Raw genomic sequence first — 22,085 nt, 5'->3', positions numbered from 1 at the left:
CCCATGGCATGACTGTATAGGTTCATCCCTGTGTCATTCCATGCCCCTCCCCCAGCAAACTCTCTCTCTAAACTGTTCCCCATTCTACAGATTTCCCACTTACCTCCTTTAAAACTTATGACATACTTCAGATATACAAAAGCTGTAAGGACTAATATAATAAACACCTGTGAACCCACTGCCCTGTTTGGAAGCAAAACATTAATATGAATGAAGGCTTCTTTGTGACCCTCCATATTGGCACACATAGCTTTCATTTATTGACTTTTATTGCTTAGTAATGTTCTATTGTATAAACAAAGATTTATTTATCCACCTTTTATATATGTCACTTTCTTTTCACATATGGGATTTTTTTTTTAGGTATAAACATAGAAGCAGAATCCTGTCAGATTGTGCATTTTCAGCTTCATTAGATATTGCCACATTGTTCTCAAAACAAAAAAGGAAATTTAATTAAATTTAAAAATCAATAAAACCACTCGGTGTTCCATAATTTCACCAATACTCAATATTGTCAGACTTTTAAACTGTTGGTGGATTGCATCAGGCCTTTTAAGCCACTGAGGATTTTTTGGCTTTTACTTTAAATGAGATGAGAAACCACCAGAGGATTTTGAATAGAAGGACAGTATGATCTGATTAAGGATCATTCTGGCCATGGGGTTGAGACTAGACTAAAGGGACAGAACCAGTTAGACCAGTTAAGTGGCTGTTGCAATAATCTATTCAAAATATGATGGAAGACTAAACTCAAGTGATAGAGGTGGAAGAGTGAAAATTATGAACATGTCTAGACTCTAGATATGTTTAGAAGGTGGTGATATTTTGAAAATAAAAACAATGGATTTGCTATTGAATTGCAGGCAGAGTGTGTGAGAGACTCCCAAGGTTTTGGATCAGTAACTGAAAGAAGTCAGTTGCTGTTTACAAAAGATGGGGAGGATTGCAGGAGGAGCAGATCAGGAGAAAAGATCAGGAGTCAGCTTTTGGGCTTGATATGTTTGAGAAGAGTATCAGATACCTAACTGAAAATAGGTTGTCTAGAATGAATATGATAGTTTAGAACTAGGGTATAAATTTTGGAATCGTTATCGTATAGATGGTATCTAAAGTCTTGAGACTGGAAGTGGTCAATCACCAAAACAGTAGTATAGTCAGAGAGGTAAAAAGGTCCATGGACTGAGCCCCATATTTAGTGGGAGTTAAGGAGAAACCAATAAGGAAAACAGAAACGGAGGAAAACCAAGACAGTGGCTGTGCCAGAAGTCAAGATGTGTCCCCTGCTGCTGACAGACTAAGACTATTGAGAACTGAAATTTGATCATTAGATTTAGCAACATGAAAGTCACTACTGATTTCTCAACAGCAATTTTGGTGGAGTGGCAGGGGTGAAAACCCAAGTAAGGGATCTTAAAGAGGACAAAGGAGAGGAATTAATCATTCTTTATATGATTTTTGCTATAAAGGGGAGTAGGGAAACAGGGCTAAAGCTGGATGGTAGATTGGGGTCAAGAGAGGATTTTCGTAATACTGGAACAGTATTAGCATATGTATATGCTTATGGGAATGATGCTAAAAAGAAATGAAGAATTATGATGCAATAGAGAGAAGAGACAAATTCTGGAATGATGTCCTTGAGTAGTTGACGGGAGATGGGACTATTGGATTAGTAAAGAGAGTATAAACACTTCACGAGTTGTGACCAAAAGGAAGGCAGAGTAAATGGGCAAGGATACTGAGGACTGAAAGATGGAAGTGGTAGTGAGAAAGCAGAGAGTTGGTGGTTTCTCTGTGAAATAGGAAGTAAGCATCAGCCGAGAGTGTGAAAGAAGGACAAGTGTTAGAAGTTCTAATAGAGAGGGGCACCTGGGTGGCTCAGTCAGTTAAGCATCCAACTTTGGCTCAGGTCATAACCCCATAGTTCATGGGTTTGAGCCTCGTGTCAGGCTGTGCTGACAGCTCAGAGCCTGGAGCCTGCTTTGGATTCTGTCTCTCTCTCTCTCTCTCTCTCTCTCTCTCTCTCTCTCTCTCTGCCCCTCCCTCGCTTGCACTCTGTCTCTCTGTCTCTCAAAAATAAATAAACATTAAAAATTAAAAAAAAAATGTTCTATGCAAAAGCGATCTAGGAGAAAGAAACTGGGAATTGTTCTTTTTGATTTTTAATCTGTCTTGGATCATTTCACTGAACTGGTCTAGTTCTTCCCCAGATTGAGTCACTTTAAACAAGATCTTGTCATTCTGCTCAAACCCTTCCATTAGCTGTACATCTTGCTCAGAGTACAATTCAAAGTCCCTCATATCTCCTGGCAGGCTCTACACTGCCTGTTCCTGTATTGCCTCCTCCAAGTTCACAATTGCTTTTCCCCTCACTCACACCATCAAGGCAGGACAATTGTGTCTTTTGTTCACTACTATATCATCAGCACTTGATGACCAGTGCCTAGCACACAATAGGCACTCTAAAAAATTATTCAATAAGTGAAGCAACAGCATTTTAAGGATAAATGAAGAAGAATATAAGCAAGGTCATCCAAATTACAGACTTTCTCTAAATGGGTTGGGTTTGTTGGGATGTACAGGTAATCAAGCCTTTTCTTTTTTCTTTTTTCTTTTTGTTTTTTGGTTAAAAATTGGGAAAGTCTAGGACCAGACAGGTACTGTGATGATTTCAATGCCACTGAGAGTTGCATATATCTTTCACTCAAAAAACTTAAGAGATGAGAGTTCTGAATACTTTTTGTGCTACAGGTTGAGCTACATAAAGTTGGCAGATCATGTATACTCAGGCTTGGGCTAACATCACCTAACCTCATTCAGTGCAACAAACAGTGCCAAAGTGGATAAAACTCTATGAAATGTATTGATAGTGATGTTTCTGAGTAGTTTTATTTTATTTTATTTTATAATGCCCTCATTATAAGACTAACAGCAGAAAATTCTTCATGGAGTCAGAATGAGGAACAGGCTTCCTTTATCATTATTTCATAAACATTGCAAATCATGTTACTGATTCTATTCCTTTCTCTTCTTTGGCTGTTCAGAAATTGAGAGTCAAATGTATGCCTCCTGTTTTTGTCAAGCACTTGTGAGTGGTAGGTTCATGTCTGCTCCTTCCATTATTAAAAATAACCACATAATTAAATACATAAGTGAATCACACATGACTTGGTGATCCAATTCTGAGTACCTGATGTCTAAAAGGAAAAAAGTAATACCAAAAGAAAGAACCACCTCTCCTTCAGGATGTACACACAATTTCTAAAATGCATTCCAAGTGCTAACCTTACTTCTTGCTTCATCTTGTTTATTCTACCATGGTGCTCTCTCAAAACCAATTTGATCCACCTATTTAATTTTAATTTCCTTTTGCCCTGTTACAGAGGTTCTCCATGTACAGGAAAGGGATCTGCAGAGGGATCAAAGCTTCTAGGTTTCTGCAAAGGGATCAAAGCTTAGACAGAGGAACAGGTAAATCAGATACAACAGCCATATCCCTTTTTCTACATCAACCTTCACGATGACGGTTTTTCCTTGTTCCTCCAGTGACATTTAGGTTTACACTGGACAATAACCAACATCTAAAAATTTCTCTCTTATGGTGTAGTGGAAGCAGAAAACTTGACCAGACTTTAAATAGCTTATAAAAATAACTGAAAGAGCCTATCCTCCCTCAAAATAGGAAATAAAATGTCACCATGAAACTTTAAACCACAGTTAACACATCATGTTGTCAGTGCCTGGGAGCTAGAAATTATCCAAGTTACTTCCAGTCTTTCCCTTTTATGAAAATTGGTTATATTAGAAGTGCAATAAAACTAATTTTGCCCTGAGGAATAATGCTTGCTTCTCTTATTGTCATGCTGGAATGATCCACTGGAGAAACCCTGATTAGATCCAGCAGCAATTGATTTCAACCCCATAGGAGGGTTCAGTCTGTCCATAGCCTGCTAAGATTGGTGGAAAAGAGCTAAATCGAGCTCTAACTTCAGGAAGCAGCAGAGTCCCCAGAGAAGTCCAAACAGTGGAACTACATAAAACTTCAACCATGCTTAACCTTATGAACATATCATTATCCCCAGAACCACCAGAATGTCCATCTAGATAATTTCAAAGTATTATTTCTAAAGTTGTGGGATAGAGCCACTAGGTGTGGAGTCAAATTATTCATTCTAAATGGAATTTTTAGATTCTCTGAAACACATAGAGAAATACACTGCCAATGAGTTGCAGCTCTCAGGGGTTTACACTGCCTAGATCCAGACACCCTCCCCCAGATTCTATCCTCAACCCTCATTATTTACCAATCCATTCAGCTAATTGGCACTTGGGGCATTGCAGAACACTTCCCTTCCTAATTTCTGGGTTTTCCCAAAATGCTGCTGGTATGAAATTGTAAGAAAAGAGAAGAGGCTCAGAAAGAAAAATCAAAGAATAGATTGTGACTCTGGTCATCATCTTACTAAAATGAGTGTTGAGAATGGGGAAAATGTGAATTTAAGAATGAAGAAGGCTAGAAAAAAAAGGAGAAAGAAGAGAACAAGAACCCGAAAGAAGATTGGGTAGTCACATCCCTATCTTTTACTACAGACCAAAAGTGGATCTTGTGCGAGGTGGGAAACACCCATTCATCCATGTGCTGTGTCACCACACATCTTCACTTTCCACCCCATTTTGGGGCAAGGCTATCAGGATCAGCAGAATTAAACTGTCATGAGAACACCAGTCCCTACTTTTTCCTGTAATTTTTTATTCTGCTCTTTTTTCTCTACTTTTATGCAAATAGTTAAGTGTTTTAGCTCAGCTTCTGATATACATTCTATCTTTGTGATGCCACTAAGCTGCAGAATATGGTTTTTCTGGAGAGGATTCTCTCAATAAATAGATATTTTTATAATATTCACCTCCCATTTCACCAGGATTATTCTTAGGAACAAGAATCACCTATAGTAAGGTGTATTCTCTGTAATTTGAAAGCTAAAACACCTTTTAGGAGAATTTTAAGAGTGCATCTGTTTGTCAGAAGAATTAATATCTGTCCTTATTTTTTTTCCATCAAGTGGTTTTATTTTTTTATTTTTTTTTAATATATGAAATTTATTGTCAAATTGGTTTCCATACAACACTCAGTGCTCATCCCAAAAGATTCCCTTTTCAATACCCATCACCCTCCCTCCCACCCCCCATCAGCCCTCAGTTTGTTCTCAGTTTTTAAGAGTCTCTTATGCTTTGGCTCTCTCCCACTCTAACCTCTTTTTTTTCCCCGTTCCTCTCCCCATGGGTTCCTGTTAAGTTTCCCAGTATCCACATAAGAGTGAAAACATATGGTATCTGTCTTTCTCTGTATGGCTTATTTCACTTAGCATCACACTCTCCAGTTCCATCCACGCAGCTACAAAGGGCCATATTTCATTCTTTCTCATTGCCACGTAGTACTCCATTGTGCATATAAACCACAATTTCTGTATCCATTCATCAGTTGATGGGCATTTAGGCTCTTTCCATAATTTGGCTATTGTTGAGAGTGCTGCTATAAACATTGGGGTACAAGTGCCCCTATGCATCAGTACTCCTTTATCCCTTGGGTAAATACCTAGCAGTGCTATTGCTGGGTCATAGGGTAGGTCTATTTTTAATTTTTTGAGGAACATCCACACTGTTTTCCAGAGTGGCTGCACCAGTTTGCATTCCCACCAACAGTGCAAAAGGGTTCCCGTTTCTCCACATCCTCTCCAGCATCTATAGTCTCCTGATTTGTTCATTTTGGCCACTCTGACTGGCATGAGGTGATATCTGAGTGTGGTTTTGATGTGTATTTCCCTGATGAGGAGCGACGTTGAGCATCTTTTCATGTGCCTGTTGGCCATCTGGATGTCTTCTTTAGAGACATCTCTAACTGCCTGGTTGACCCACTTATTCTTTAGTAGGGTGTTCTTTAACCTCCATGCTTTTGGAGGTTTTCCAGACTTTTTCCTGTGGTTGATTTCAAGCTTCATAGCATTGTGGTCTGAAAGTATGCATGGTATGATCTCAATTCTTGTATACTTATGAAGGGCTGTTTTGTGACCCAGTATGTGATCTATCTTGGAGAATGTTCCATGTGCACTTGAGAAGAAAGTATATTCTTTTGCTTTGGGATGCAGAGTTCCAAATATATCTGTCAAGTCCATCTGATCCAATCCATCATTCAGGGCCCTTGTTTCTTTATTGACCATGTGTCTGGATGATCTATCCATTGTTGTGAGTGGGGTGTTAAAGTCCCCTGCAATTACCACATTCTTACCAATAAGGTTGCTTATGTTTGTGAGTAACTGTTTTATATATTTGGGGGCTTCCATATTCGGTGCATAGACATTTATAATTGTTAGCTCTTCCTGATGGATAGACCCTGTAATTATTATATAATGCCCTTCTTTATCTCTTGTTACAGCCTTTAATTTAAAGTCTAGTTTTGTCTGATATAAGTATGGCTACTCCAGCTCTCTTTTGACTTCCAGTAGCATGATAAATAATTCTCCATCCCCTCACTTTCAATCTGAAAGTGTCCTCAGGTCTAAAATGAGTCTCTTGTAGACAGCAAATAGATGGGTCTTGTTTTTTTATCCATTCTGATACCCTATGTCTTTTGGTTGGCGCATTTAGTCCATTTACATTTAGTGTTATTATAGAAAGATATATGAGTTTAGAGTCATTGTGATGACTGTAGGTTTCATGCTTGTAGCGATGTCTCTGGTACTTTGTCTCACAGGATCCCCCTTAGGATCTCTTGTAGGGCTGGTTTAGTGGTGATGAATTCTTTCAGTTTTTGTTTGTTTGGGAAGACCTTTATCTCTCCTTCTATTCTAAATGACAGATTTGCTGGATAAAGGATTCTCGGTTGTATATTTTTTCTGTTCATCACATTGAAGATTTCCTGTCATTCCTTTCTGGCCTGCCAAGTTTCAGTAGAGAGATCGGTCACGAGTCTTATCAGTCTCCTTTTTTATGTTAGAGCATGTTTATCCCTAGCTGCTTTCAGAATTTTCTCTTTATCCTTGTATTTTGTCAGTTTCACTATGATATGTCATGCAGAAGATCGATTCAAGTTACGTCTGAAGGGAGTTCTCTGTGCCTCTTGAATTTCAATGCCTTTTTCCTTCCCCAGTTCAGGGAAGTTCTCAGCTATTATTTCTTCAACTACACCTTCAGCACCTTTCCCTCTCTCTTCCTCCTCTGGAATACCAATTATGCATAGATTATTTCTCTTTAGTGGATCACTTAGTTCTCTAATTTTGCCCTCATACTCCTTTTTTTATCTCTCTTTTTCTCAGCTTCCTCTTTTTCCATAATTTTATCTTCTAGTTCACCTATTCTCTCCTCTGCCTCTTCAGTCCAAGCTGTGGTTGTGTCCATTTTATTTTGCAGCTCCTTTATATCATTTTTTAGCTCCTCCTGGCTGTTCCTTAGTCCCTTGATCTCTGTAGCAAGAGATTCTCTGCTGTCCTCTATACTGTTTTCAAGCCCAGCGATTAATTTTATGACTATTATTGTAAATTCACTTTCTGTTATATTGTTTAAATCCTTTTTGACCAGTTCATTAGCTGTTGTTATTTCCTGGAGATTCTTTTGAGGGGAATTCTTCTGTTTCATCATTTTGGATAGTCCCTGGAGTGGTGCAGAACTGTAGGGCACTTCCCCTGTGCTGTCTTGAATAACTTGCATTGGTGGGCGGGGCCGCAGTCAGACCTGATGTCTGCCCCCAGCCCACCGCTGGGGCCACAGTCAGACTGGTGTGTACCTTCTCTTCGCCTCTCCTAAGAGTGGGATTCACTGTGGGGTGGTGTGGCCCATCTGAGCTACTTGCACACTGCCTGGCTTATAGTGCTGGGGATCTGGCGTATTAGCTGGGGTGGATCAGCAAGGTGCACAGGGGCAGGAGAGGGAGGCTCAGCTCACTTTTCCTTCAGTGATCCCCTTCAGGAGAGGCCCTGCAGCACTGGGAGGGAGTCAGACCTGCCACCGGAGGGATGGATCCACAGAAGCACAGCGTTGGGTGTTTGCGTGGTGCAAGCAAGTTCCCTGGTAGGAACTGGTTCCCTTTGGGATTTTGGCTGGGGGATGGGCGAGGGAGATGGTGCTGGCAAGAGCCTTTGTTCCCGCCAAGCTGAGCTCTGACGTCTGGGGCTCAACAACTCTCCCTCCAGTTGTCCTCCAGCCCTCCCGCTCTCCGAGCAGAGCTGTTAGCTTATAACCTCCCAGATGTTAAGTCCCGCTTGCTGTCTGAACACACTCCATCCGGTCCCTCTGCTTTTGCAAGCCAGACTCGGGGGCTCTGCTTGGCCAGCTGGCTGCCCCTCAACCCCGGCTCCCTCCCGCCAGTCCGTGTAGAGCGCACTGCCTCTCCGCCCTTCCTACCCTCTTCCGTGGGCCATCTATGTTGGGCTCCGGAGAATCTGTTCTGGTGGTTTTCTGGGTTATTTAGGCAGATGTGGGTGGAATCTAAGTGATCAGCAGGATGCAGTGAGCCCAGTGTCCTCCTACACCGCCATCTTCTCGCTGACCCCCATCAAGTCAGTATCTGTCCTTAGAAAGACTTAAATTGATCAAGCATAGATAACAATAATAACATATAATAAGAATAACAACAACATAAATAGAGATTTACATGTGTTATATGCTGCCTTCAGCATTTTATGTGTTTTAATTAAATCAGTCCTTATAACAATCCTATAAGATAGATATTACTGTAATCCCCAATTTAGCAATATGGAAACTGTGACAGTCCCAACCGAGGTCCCACAGCCTATAACTGGAATACTTAGGAATCACAACCAGGGAACCTGGCTCTATAGCTTAAGCTTCTTAACCACTCTATTACATTAAAATAAATATTTGTTGGATGAATAAACAGGCAGATTAAAGAATGAAAGGATGGTTAAATTAAGTAGTTTTTAGATATACTTCTTTTTGAGAAAGATTGAAAGAGCACAAACTGGGGAAAGGCAGAGGGAGAGAGAGGAGAGAGAGTCTCAAGCAGGCTCCATCCTGGCCCGATGCAGGGCTCAATCCCATGACCCTGGATCATGACCAGAATTGAGGTGAAGAGTTGGTTGCTTAACTGACTGAGCCACCCAGGTGCCCCAGATATAGTTCTTGATATGTATTTGGTTTCTTGATATGTATCTTGTTGAACTAAAAACACTTGTATGTGTGAGTTTTAGTAATGTCTAGAGATCCAGAAAAGCACAAAGAAAAACCCTCTATACCTTTGTGAGTGAATGTGTTAGTATACGTGGCAGGGGTGGGGAAGGGAGGGATTGTTTAATTTGGAAGGCTTGCACACTGGAGTTTTTGAGGTAATTTGAATTTGATGAAATTAACAATATCTTTCAAGACTCTTCTAGTAAATTAGGACTAAAATTGGGTCTATCAATCATATGACAACTTAGAAGAAAAATTGGGTCTAACAGTTTAAGAACCTCCAGAGAGTAAACAGATAATGTGGATTGAAAACAAATTCTTTTATTTTGGTAACTGACTGATAATTTTGGAAATAAAATTCAGTAGCTCCCACCTTCTTATCCTTCTTAGATCTGGCCAAAGAGAGGAAGAGATAGCTAATATATATGCCTAAAAAGTATTAAGAGAAGGATTATCTACCACTTTCTTATATCATATACAAAAGTAAACTCAAAATGGATGAAAGACCTAAACATAAGACAGGAAGCCATCAAAATCCTTGAGGAGAAAGCAAGCAAAAACCTCTTTGATCTTGAGCGCAGCAACTTCTTACTCAACACGTCTCTGGAGGCAAGGGAAACAAAAGCAAAAATGAACTACTGGGACCTCATCAAAATAAAAAATTCTGCACAGCAAAGGAAACAACCAACAAAACTAAAAGGCAACCGACAGAATGGGAGAAGATATTTGCAAATGACATATCAGATAAAGGGTTAGTATCCAAAATCTATAAAGAACTTATCAAACTCAACACCCAAAAAACAAATAATCCAGTGAAGAAATGGGCAAAAGACATGAATAGGCACTTTTCCAAAAAAGACATTTAGATGGCTTACAGACACATGAAAATCAAAGCCACAATGAAAATACAAATCAAAACCACAATAAGATACCACCTTACACCTGTCAGGATGGCTAACATTAACAACTCAGGCAACAACAGATGTTGACAAGGATGTGGAGAAAGAGGATCTCTTTTGCATTGTTGGTGGGAATGCAAGCTGGTGCAGCCACTCTGGAAAACAGTATGGAGTTTCCTCAAAAAACTAAAATTAGAACTACTCTACAACCCAGCAATTGCACTACTAGGCACTTATCCATGGGATACAGGTGTGCTGTTTCAAAGGGACACATGCACCCCCATTTTTATAGCAGCACTGTCAACAATAGCCAAAGATGGAAAGAGCCCAAATGTCCATCGATGGATGAATGGATAAAGAAGATGTGGTATATGTATACAATGTCGTATTACTCGGCAATCAAAAAGAATGAAATCTTGCCATTTGCAAGTCTGTGGATGGAACTGGAGGGTATTATGCTAAGTGAAATTAGTCAGTCAGAGAAAGACAAAAATCATACGACTTCACTCATATGAGGACTTTAAGAGACAAAACAGATGAACATAAGGGAAGGGAAACAAAAATAATATAAAAACAGGGAGGGGGACAAAACAGAAGAGACTCATAAATATGGAGAACAAACTGAGGGTTGCTGGAGGGGTTGTGGGAGGGGGGATGGGCTAAATGGGTAAGGGGCACTAAGGAATCTACTCCTGAAATCATTGTTGCACGATATGCTAATTTGGATGTAAATTTTAAAAAATAAAAAATAAAATTTAAAAAAGAGAGAAGGATTATCTGTGATTCTGCTGAATTTGCACCTTGTTAGAAGATTCTGTGTCGCTATAGAGCTGCTCTACCAGAGTTCACAAAAACACTTGCAGAAGGAATCTAATAGTACACAACACTAGACTCACAAAGTTCTTTGACCCGTGTAAGGCAGAACCACCATTGTTACAGGTATGTTTGTGACCAGTAGAAAGTGATGGATTTGAAATTTTGAAAAGCTGAGAAAGCAACCAGACTCTTTTACTTCTAATTATTTCTCTCTGACTTGGACAGTTTCTTAACCTCTTTACACCTCTATTTCCTCATTTTTAGAGTAAGATAATAGTCATACCTACCTCACTATATGGTTCTTCTTATTAAAGGAGATAATTAGTTAAAGCTTTAAGAAAGATGATTTATTAAGCAAAATGTTTAATGAATTCCTGTTGTTGCTGCTTTGTTATGTGAGACAGAACAGTAAACAGGCAATTGCAACTGAGTGCATTGTGCATTGATAGTTCAGCACACAAAGCCACAGAAGGGACATGTAACCTAACATTAGAGATCAGGATGGGCTTCCTGGAGGAAGTGATTCCTAAGCCAAGGCCTGAACGATGAATAAAACACCTATAGCATTCAACTATCTATACCACTCTACAATTGCATGCTCAACTTTATGTGTGACAGCATTTTTTCATAAGGTTCCAAGAAATGTTTTTCATGGAATTTGTCTTTGTGAACCCATTCTTTATCCATAACATGACACACACAACTCTGTCCCCAAACAAAACTCACTTCCACCCCGACCCAGTATTCTTGGGAGGTTTTAAATATAAGATAGATGCTTTTAGCATGGAATTATAAATTCACAAAGTGATTAAAATACAAAAATAAAATGTAAACTATCAAGTCAGTAATTTCACGTTGAAACTGAAATTTCCCAATCTCATCAAATGACTAAAGGTATTTTGGATCAGTTTTTAAATTTTTGCCAGCGCCTCGGTTGTAGTCATTAATCTCCAGGCTTCTCAGTGCCCACAGACAATGCTGTTATACAGAGCGTGTCCTCAACTACATGCTCAAGTTATTTTAGAATCTGCCCATTATCACCTAATGAGGGCAAAAGAAACAAACTGTATTCCCATGTCTTTGACATATACCATCTTAATTTTATTTTTTCTCCCTTCTTTTTCATTTTATTGTTATATATACTTTCTTGCTAGTATTGTTTAATGTGTATTAATCTTACCTTCAATTTTGCCTGCTTTTTCACCTTGCTCAAATGGATTGTAAGCTGGTTGAGGACAGGAACCATGAAGGGCTGTTGCATCCAACCCCACAGACTGGGTATGCCCTGCTTAAGTCCAGTGGACACCATCCTCAGTACACAGTATGAACGCCGACTGGGGCTGAGCAATGTAGCATCCCTGGGGCTCCATGCAAAAGTTCTTTTGAATTTTCTTAGCGTATCTAAGAAAGTCAGTCTAATCAATATCAATTGTTTAATTGATTTTTGATTGTTTGAAGGCACAAGTTCATGCTTTACGTTTTTATAATCAACAAGCATTTAAAATATTTCATGAGCTTTTCATCTCTAGTATTTGAATAGTTCTTTTTGAATAATCTATAATCCATTTTAAATCATCAGAATAAATGTTAGACCAGTATTAAAACATTTGAACAAATGTATTTGTTGAGGACCTAGGTCTCTATGTCAACATAAAATTGTATTTTGAATTAATAAATGTATTTGTATCTGTCCCAGTAATAAATCCATTATATTAAATAAGACTTGGATATTAAGAGCACACATTTACCAGATTTTTATTTTTCCTTGTAACACCTCAAAAAATATACTTTGGTTATTTTAAAACAGTGACTAAGGCAAAACCCCTCTTTGAATATATATTTCATTTTAAAATAAACAATCTAACCAGTGTGTTTTGAACTAGCACCAAAATGGATAAATCTGGAAATAACAGCTACATGATAAAATGTACTACTGCTTGGTGGTTTCTTTCTTTTGGCTGATTTCATGATTTACTCTATTTTCTCCAAAATTGACTAAAGGGAGGTTTTTCTAAGAGGAAGTAGAACGCAACAATCACATAAAATTCAGAACTTAAAACGTAAATGACCTCAGATAGAGCTCACAGATTCACATTATAAAGGATGCTTGCTATAAATTATTTTGTAAAAAACAAATGCTATAATGACTTTACATTTGGAATCAATTGAAATGCACAAGTGCTTTTAGGTTGACTTTTGAACCCCTCTGATTTGTGGCACAGATAAGAGTAAACGATGGACTAATTAATTCGTGCACAGTTTCTTGGCAAGTTAACGAATATGGTAAAGTAAATAGTTGGCTATTATTGCAGGCCACATTAAGTGCATTAAGCACTTTAAACTCTTTGTTCAAATCTGAGGGCCTGTCACTGGTACTTGAGGAATGTTTCCAGCTTCTTAGTCTTCCTTAACACTGGGGTTTCAAGACAGGGCCTTATTGATTGTCCATGTTGCAATAAACTTTGGCTCTTTTTTATGTCCCCTAACCTCAACTCTTTGCAGGGCTGTAGCCTTGCCTTAATTGCTGCTTCCTACAAGTGAATTTTAAGTTTCTAATTCCGATCAAGAGATCAGCTCACTCTTCCTAGAGCTGCTCCTCGCCTGACTGAATATGCATGTGCGTGCACACACATGTAATTTTGCTTGTGTGTTTGTGTTTGTCATTACAGATTATAGGGAAAAGAGTAGAACTAAGATGAATCATCTGCTTCCTATACGTACTTCCTGTAAGGTACTCCCTTGCTTTATTTTCTTTAAACTTCACGATTTATAAATAGAAAGTCTACTTGCCCAATTAAAGCATATATAAGGAATATACATAAGGAAACAAATGAGACAGAGAGGTCAACATTGGTTAGTCAAGGTGACACAAACAGGGCCTGAGCTTATGCGCAGGATGCCATACCCATTTTCCTGGGAATGTCTTCCAGTTTTCAACTTGCAGCAGAATCTCTGCAGGCACTTGTTTAAAATGTACATTTATGGTTCCCACCCCTCCCTGCTTCGTGGAAACCTAGGGATAGGTCCCAGAAACACTGTTCTAGTGTATCCAGAAAGTTCAAGAAATGTTCTTTCTTTAAATGATCAAGAAATACCAGACTAAAGGTTCTGAAAACCCAAATGACTTTTCCACTTGAAGTATAGTTTTATGGAAAGTGTCAGGCACCTGAAAATAAGGGTTTATGGTGACAAATGTCTTTTCAGGACTGATTATGGCTTTATGCAAAGTTGATGCCAATAAATCTTTTCTACAAAGCCCAAGTCTCAGTCCCGGCTGGCAGTAAATCATTTTCCCTGGCACCACAATTCCAAAAGGAAAGCCAGTGAGGACAATATTATGAATGTTGCTTTCCTGGCACTAGCAATCTAAAGATTAGTTGCATTGGCATAACTTTTCTCTCATGACCTGTTTTTAAATTAAGAATAGAAAAATACAATCATTTATCTATGTAGAAAATTATAAAGACTGGAAATGAGGAAATAAACCAGAGTCTAAAATATCCAAAGGGAAATCAGTATTCTATGCATTAAATGAGCAGGCTTTTAAAAAAATTATGAATACAGTAAAGATATAGCACATTAACATTCAATGAGACACCAAAAGAAAAGAATGTTAAATTACAAAAAGGACCTTATTAACCTACTACTTAGGACTGATTGAGGTTATTATGAATCTTTAAAGCTTTTTTTCTTCTAAAAGAGATTCTTAATTTTCCTCACTGTTTCACCTTAAGGATGGTTTTAAATAAGGCCTACTATTTTTTTTTAAAGCCTATAATTGCCAGAATCTCAATCTATGTTACATTTCTGGAATAAATTCACCATTAAGGAAAAAAGTGTTTCTGCACTGCCATTTAGTTAAAAAAAAAACCAAAGAAGAAGAAGAAAAGAAAAAGTGAAGTTTTAAAACAGCTGGTAGCAAAGACAGGCATCAGAATGCCAAGTAATAGCTGACCAGGAGAGCAGCTAATATCAACAAGAGATGGAGAGAGGAAGGAAGCTGTTCCATTGATTATAGAAAAGAAAGAATATGGTTCTTTAGGGAGGAGGGGAGAATGTGATTTCCAGATTGATTCAGCCCATCTAAAAAAAATCATGAGGGCCACCTGGGTGGCTCAGTCAGTTAAGCGTCGGACCTCCGCCCTGGTCATGATTACAGTCAATGAGTTCAAGTCCTGCATCAGGCTCTGTGCTGACAGCTCAGAGCCTGAAGCCTGTTTTGGATTCTGTGTCTCCCTATCTCTCTGCTCTTTCCCCACTCATGCTGTCTCTCTCAAAAATAAATAACCATTAAAAAAATTTTTTTAATTAAAAAATCATAAAGTGTGCATAATCGTATCAGCTTTTGTGTGAGTCAAGCACACGAACCTAAGAGGTAAAGGAAGTTTTCTTGATTAATGCTGATTGAAACTAGAGAATACATAGTCTAATTTAGAGACTTGTCTAATTATCTGATTATGGATACATGAGAATTAGTTGAAAATATAATCATTTTTTCTTTACTTTTCAACAAATATCTTTTAAAATGTGTAACAGGATAATTTTACCAAACTAAACCAAAACTGGAAGCATCACAATTCCAGACTTCAAGCTGTATTACAAAGCTGTAATCATCAAGACAGTATGGTACTGGCACAAAAACAGACACTCAGATAAGTGGAACAGAATAGAGAACCCAGAAATGGACCCACAAATGTATGGCAAGCTAATCTTTGACAAAGCAGGAAAGAATATCCATTGGAAAAAAAGTCTCTTCAGCAAATGGTGTTGGGAAATCTGGACAGCGACATGCAGAAGAGTAAGTCTGGATTATTTACACCATACACAAAACTCAAAATGGATGAAAGACCTAAATAATGAAAGACAGGAGACCATCAAAATCCTAGAGGAGAAAACAGACAACAATCTCTTTTACCTGGTCTCCTGACCAGCAACTTCTTACTGGACATTTCTCTGGAGTCAAGGCAAAAGCAAAAATGAACTATTGGGACCTCAACAAGATATAAATGTTCTCTACAGTGAAGGAAACAATCAACAAAACTAAAAGGCAACTGACGGAATGGGAGGAGATATTTTCAAATGACATATCAGATAAAGGGTTAGTATCCAAAATCTATAAAGAACTTATCAAACTCAACACCCAAAAAACAAATAATCCAGTGAAGAAATGGGCAAAAGACATGAATAGGCACTTCTCCAAAAAAGACATTTAGATGGCTTACAGACACATGAAAATCAAAGCCACAATGAAAATACAAATCAAAACCACAATAAGATACCACCTTACACCTGTCAGAATGGCTAACATTAACAACTCAGGCAACAACAGATGTTGACAAGGATGTGGAGAAAGAGGATCTCTTTTGCATTGTTGGTGGGAATGCAAGCTGGTGCAGCCACTCTGGAAAACAGTATGGAGGTTCCTCAAAAAACTAAAATTAGAACTACTCTACAACCCAGCAATTGCACTACTAGGCACTTATCCATGGGATACAGGTGTGCTGTTTCAAAGGGACACATGCACCCCCATTTTTATAGCAGCACTGTCAACAATAGCCAAAGATGGAAAGAGCCCAAATGTCCATCGATGGATGAATGGATAAAGAAGATGTGGTATATGTATACAATGTCGTATTACTCGGCAATCAAAAAGAATGAAATCTTGCCATTTGCAAGTCTGTGGATGGAACTGGAGGGTATTATGCTAAGTGAAATTAGTCAGTCAGAGAAAGACAAAAATCATATGAGTTCACTCATATGAGGACTTTAAGAGACAAAACAGATGAACATAAGGGAAGGGAAACAAAAATAATATAAAAACAGGGAGGGGGACAAAACAGAAGAGACTCATAAATATGGAGAACAAACTGAGGGTTGCTGGAGGGGTTGTGGGAGGGGGGATGGGCTAAATGGGTAAGGGGCATTAAGGAATCTACTGAAATCATTGCTTCACTATATACTAATTTGGATGTAAATTTTAAAAAATAAAAAATAAAGTTAAATAAAAAAAAAAGAAAACCACAATGAGATATCACCTCTCACCTGTCAGAACGGCTAAAATTAGCAACTCAGGAAACAACAGATGTTGGCAAGGATGAGGAGAAAGGGGAACCCTTTTGCACTGTTGGTGGGAATGCAAACTGGTGCAGCCACTCTGGAAAAGAGTATGGAGGTTTCTCAAAAAATTAAAAATAGAACTACCCTATGACCCAGCAATTGCACTACGAGGTATTTATCCAAAAGATACAAAAATGCTGATTCAAAAGGGCACATGCACCCCAGTGTTTATTAGCAGCACCATCAACGATAGCCAAAGTATGGAAAGAGCCCAATGTCCATTGGCTGATGAATGGATAAAGATGTGGTATATATACAATGGAATATTACTCAGTGATCAAAAGGAATGAAATATTGGTATTTGCAGCAATGTGGATGGAACTAGAGTATATTATGCTAAGTGAAATTAGTCAGAGAAAGACAAATATTATGATTTCACTTATATGTGGAATTTAAGAAACAAACAGGTGAATATAGGGGAAGAGAAGGAAAAATAAGATAAAAACAGAGAGGGGAGCAAACTATAAGAGAGTCTTAAATACAGACAACAAACTGAAGGTTGCTGGAGTGGTGTTGGGTGGGAGGATGGGCTAGAAATGGGTGATGGGCATTAGGAAAGGGACTTTTTGGGATGAGCCCTGGGTGTTATATATATAAGTGATGAATCACTAAATTCTCCTGAAACCATTATTACATTATATGTTAACTAACGTGGATTTACATTAAAAAATGAATGAATGAATGAATGAATGAATGAATGAATGAATGAATGAATAAAAATTTGAAGACTTTCAAAAAAAAGTAAAAGTAAAGTTTCAATTTGCAGAGTCAGCCTATACCCTCGTTATCACCAGGTCAAGACAGTGAGACTTTCCTTCCCCACAAGCACCAATCTGCCCTTTTGTTACTTTTTTTCACCTTCAGTGCCACTAGTGACACTCTTTTAACATAATTTACTCCGAAGAAGATGTTAGAGAAGTGGGACATCATGGGACCTTCCATAGGATGCTATTATGTAGGGAAGATGGTCTCTGGCCATGCTGGCAGTCAAAACTCAATGCAGGGGTATGACATTCCAGGCAGGAAACCACACTTGTCAAAGGACCAGCCACTAATGATTAATCCAGATTTGCTTTTGGCACCACAAGATTCCTCTTCTAGTCTTATTTAGTGTGCAGCCCAGAGGAGCCTGATTTTTTCTGTGGAAAATCCAGTGATTGAATTTTCTTCCAGGCTAATCAGTAATTGATTAATCTCCTTTCTTTCATTTGGGCAATTGTTCATCATCACTCAGAAGTTTCCTCCTGAACTAATGTGCCCACATTAATATTTTAATATTTTGACCCAGTACCTGTTCACTAGGTTTGTCATCTTGAAAATTATATTTACAAAAACTCCGTCATTCATTAAGCTCATCTTTCAGAAAGATACACACTTTGAACTTTTAAAAAAATTTTCCTGGCCTAATACCTGATTTTCAAAATTGAAGCTATCTGGTGTATATCATTGACATATTTTTCAGCTTACTTAACAATATTGTAAACATTCATTTTTATGACTACCCATTCTGATAACAATTCAATATGATTGTCCTGATGCCCTATCAATTCTTAAATTGGAACCAGGCATAATAAATCATGCTCAATATTGTTTATGATTGATTAATTTGAATATTTACTTTCATTTAGTATTAAACTGAAAAGTATGCTTATCAAAGGTAATAAAGAAAAATTAGAAATGTTTCCAATATATGCATAAATACCAGTATTATAATTTTTCAAAAAGAAAAAACAAACACATAAAATATATTTTAATGCCTTTAATCATCACCTTTAGAGTCAAACTGGTCTCACTAGCTGTGTTAACTGTTATCCCCAGGCCCTTATAAATCTTCAATTTCTCTTATCTGAAAACAGGATAAAAGATAACAGTTATAAAGCAGTTAGAACAATACTCAACACTTAATGATAGCAATAATTGATAGTTATTCCATGTTCTTTATACTTACATTTTTATTTTTCAAAGTAAATAATCTCAAAAAAATTGTCACACTGTTGGAAATGTGAAAAGCCAAATTATGAAGAGCAAAATCTCTTCCCTGGGCTTGGATTGAGGAATATTATACTCTGGAATCCAAGAGGTTTAATCAAAATAAGTTTGTGGGAAAATAAACTGTTTAAGATAGTAGAATCAAACTTCAAACTTAATCACGACGCCAAAGGAACTCCTCTTCTCTGCTCATCCCTACCTCATCCCTGCTCCATTCTCAGCTTTTCTCACTCCAGTCATCCTTCCAGGTGCTCAGAGTAAAAACATCTGAGTTATCCTTGACTCCTCTTTTTCCTTTCACATGCCAGACCCAATTCAACTACAGATCCTGTTGGGTCTCCCTTCAAGATACATAACTATCTCCACATCCTCTGCTATTTCACCCTGGTCCAATCTGAAACATTAAAGAATCAAAGCTCACTTTGATTTGCCTCTCTGTAAATGTAAATAAATATGAAAATGCCCAGTACTACTTTTTCTAGTTTCCATTTTGTATTTTGAGCATCATCTTTAAAACATTCTCTATAGGTATTTTAAAATAAAAGCCTCAAAATGAAGAATACTAATTATTTTGTGATACAGCTTCTGCTCTTCATAGATAATGCAATTAAAACATCACAAAATTCTTAAATAAATAATACAATAAAAAATGTAGTAATTTCAAACCTCTAAGTTATAATTTACTGATCAGTCTTTATCAGTACAAGCTGTATTGCATCAAACTAACATTTCTTCTACCACTAACTGAGGAGTGATCCTTTACATTGTAGTATCATTTCTACATCTTTTTGTTTTTGTTTTTTTCCTTGCTTTTCTTCTGGTGGAGAAGTATTAGGACCATGAAAATGAAGAGCCAAAGAGGAGGAAAAAGACATGTGTTACTTAGCCTTTTACGCTGATCTTCACTAACCCATGTTTTCATGAGCACCAGATTTACCAAGTTTTCAAAGAGGAACAGCAAGTGTTTGATGATGAAGGAAGTTTGGATTTAATTTTCACTTTGAGACACATGGATACTATTCCCTGAAAAAACATTGCATTCTGAGGATGTTCAAGCACTCTTTCTCCAGAAGCTACCAATAGCCCCAAATGCATGGGAGGCTCTAGTGCTCTGAGAGCTGTCAAAGCAAAGATGTTAGAAACCAGCTGCCTCCTTTATTCATCCTTTGAGATCAGACTAAGGTGTTGGTGGACTCCTCTGCCACCAAATCCTTAGAGCAGCAACTTGCACACAGAATATGCTCTTATAGAAAAATGATACAAATTATATGAGACAAAAGAACATCAGTAATTAGAAAGATAACTGGTCCTACAGTTTACTGAGCACTTTCCATGTACTAAGGACTATTTCAGTAACATCTCATATGTTATTTAATTTCATCTCCAGAATATAAACAAGCAGACAATTGTGGTCCCTCCTTAGAGGAATGGCTTCAGTGAAGCAAAGTTATGAAGAACACTCGAAATCTTTAAGACAGTTCAAAATTACCTCACAGACAAATATTTTAAAAGGTTAAGGTAGGAGCTTTCGAAGCACAGTGAATTCTATATAGGACATCACTCATTGATCTATTATTGCAGTCCTTTGAATAAGCATTGAGTCCAAGACTCTCTATAGGTATGACCTGGAGGTAGCAATAATCTTATCAGCATCACTAAAACTGCTTCTTAACCATCCTTAAGTATTTATTGTGCATCAGAAATTTCAGATGTACTGGATTTTTTTTTCCAGAACTCCTGTGTTATTTAACACGTGTCCTCCATTTATTACATGTGTATTTTGATTTTTTTTATCAAGAAAAATATTTTCTGGGTAATTCTTCCTCCGCTGTAATGACCAAAATTTTGCTATTTTCCTTCTAGAACTGGAACAATGATTAATGTAGCAGCAGATGTTTCTAATTCGGAATGTCTTATATTCTTTCCAGAGAAAGAAAAAATTTAAACTTAAGTAACCGCTCTTTATCACTGGATCAAGTGGTGGAAGAAAAATATCATCCTTACAAGGTACCTCTTCTTCATCTTTGCTTCTTTATTCTGCAAATTTTCTAAGTTCAGTCTTGGAGATGGCATCTACCAATAGTTCACATCATGGGTATTGCCCAATCCTTCCTCCAAAGGTCAGAGTAGACTAAACCACAAAGTTGATCTTAAATAAGAAATCTAAAATGTAAGCATCATATTCTGTGTTGGACATTTGCTGATTCTGGCAGTCTTTTATCACCTTCTTTCGGTTCTAGTGCCCGGCATGTGTTTCAGGTAACTACCCATCACCCTGTTAAGGATCTCATGTGCTTTAGCGAAGTAGCTCGATGAGTGGCACATGTGGCTTAGGCCTAATCTAATTAGCATTAGGTTGGTGCATGAGCAGTTCAGAGAGACAGTAGCATGACCTAAAATAGTATAACTAGAATGAAGACTATGACTTTAAATATTTTTAATGTTTATTTATTTTTGAGAGAGAGGGGGGGGGGGGAGAGAGAGAGAGAGAGAGAGAGAGAGAGAGAGAGAGAGAGAGAATGAGCAGGGGAGGGGCAGAGAGAGAGGGAGACACAGAATCCGAAGCAGGTTTCAGGTTCTGAGCTGTCATCACAGAGCCCTACACAGGGCTTGAACTCAAAAACCTCGAGATCATGACCTGAGCCAAAGTCGGAGGTTTAACCGACTGAGCCATCCAGGTGTCCCAAAATGAATCCTACGGCTTTAAATCAAAGGTTGAGGAAATAGGACACATGCAGTACATTAATGAGGAAGCATGCAGCCTGAGAGCTGCTGGCACCATCTGGAATGACCAGAAAGAATCTCAGGCTGGAGCTGAGATTTTTGGGGGTTGTTTATTACATAGCATTATGCCAACAAAAACCTAAGCAATATACCATAAAGGGTAATAGATCAGGTCCAGATAACTGAGGTATATCCTCCTGACTTACCCTTATATTAGAATATTACCAGCAAAATGTAAGATAAGCTGTACCAAGACAGGATGATACACTTTTGTTTTTGGAGAAATCTTTTAATTTTATTTTTTTTAATTTACATCCAAATTAGTTAGCATATAGTGCAACAATGATTTCAGGAGTAGAT

At 37.9% G+C, this 22,085-nt stretch overlaps 1 protein-coding gene across 1 annotated transcript in view; it reads left to right on the top strand.

The window, feature by feature from the left end:
* The window catches only part of EIF3E (eukaryotic translation initiation factor 3 subunit E), a 238,298-nt gene that overhangs the window by 76,742 nt on the left and 139,471 nt on the right, over positions 1 to 22,085 (top strand). The window contains exon 4 of the mRNA XM_045050167.1: positions 20,930 to 21,008. The gene's annotated coding sequence lies outside the window, so the exon portion shown is untranslated. The remainder of the gene's footprint in view (positions 1 to 20,929; positions 21,009 to 22,085) is intronic.

The sequence above is a fragment of the Felis catus genome, chromosome F2 (assembly GCF_018350175.1).
Source record: "Felis catus isolate Fca126 chromosome F2, F.catus_Fca126_mat1.0, whole genome shotgun sequence".
Taxonomy (NCBI): Eukaryota; Metazoa; Chordata; class Mammalia; order Carnivora; family Felidae; genus Felis; species Felis catus.
Note: the sequence above shows the minus strand (reverse complement) of the source record. Positions and strands in the feature narration are given on the sequence as shown.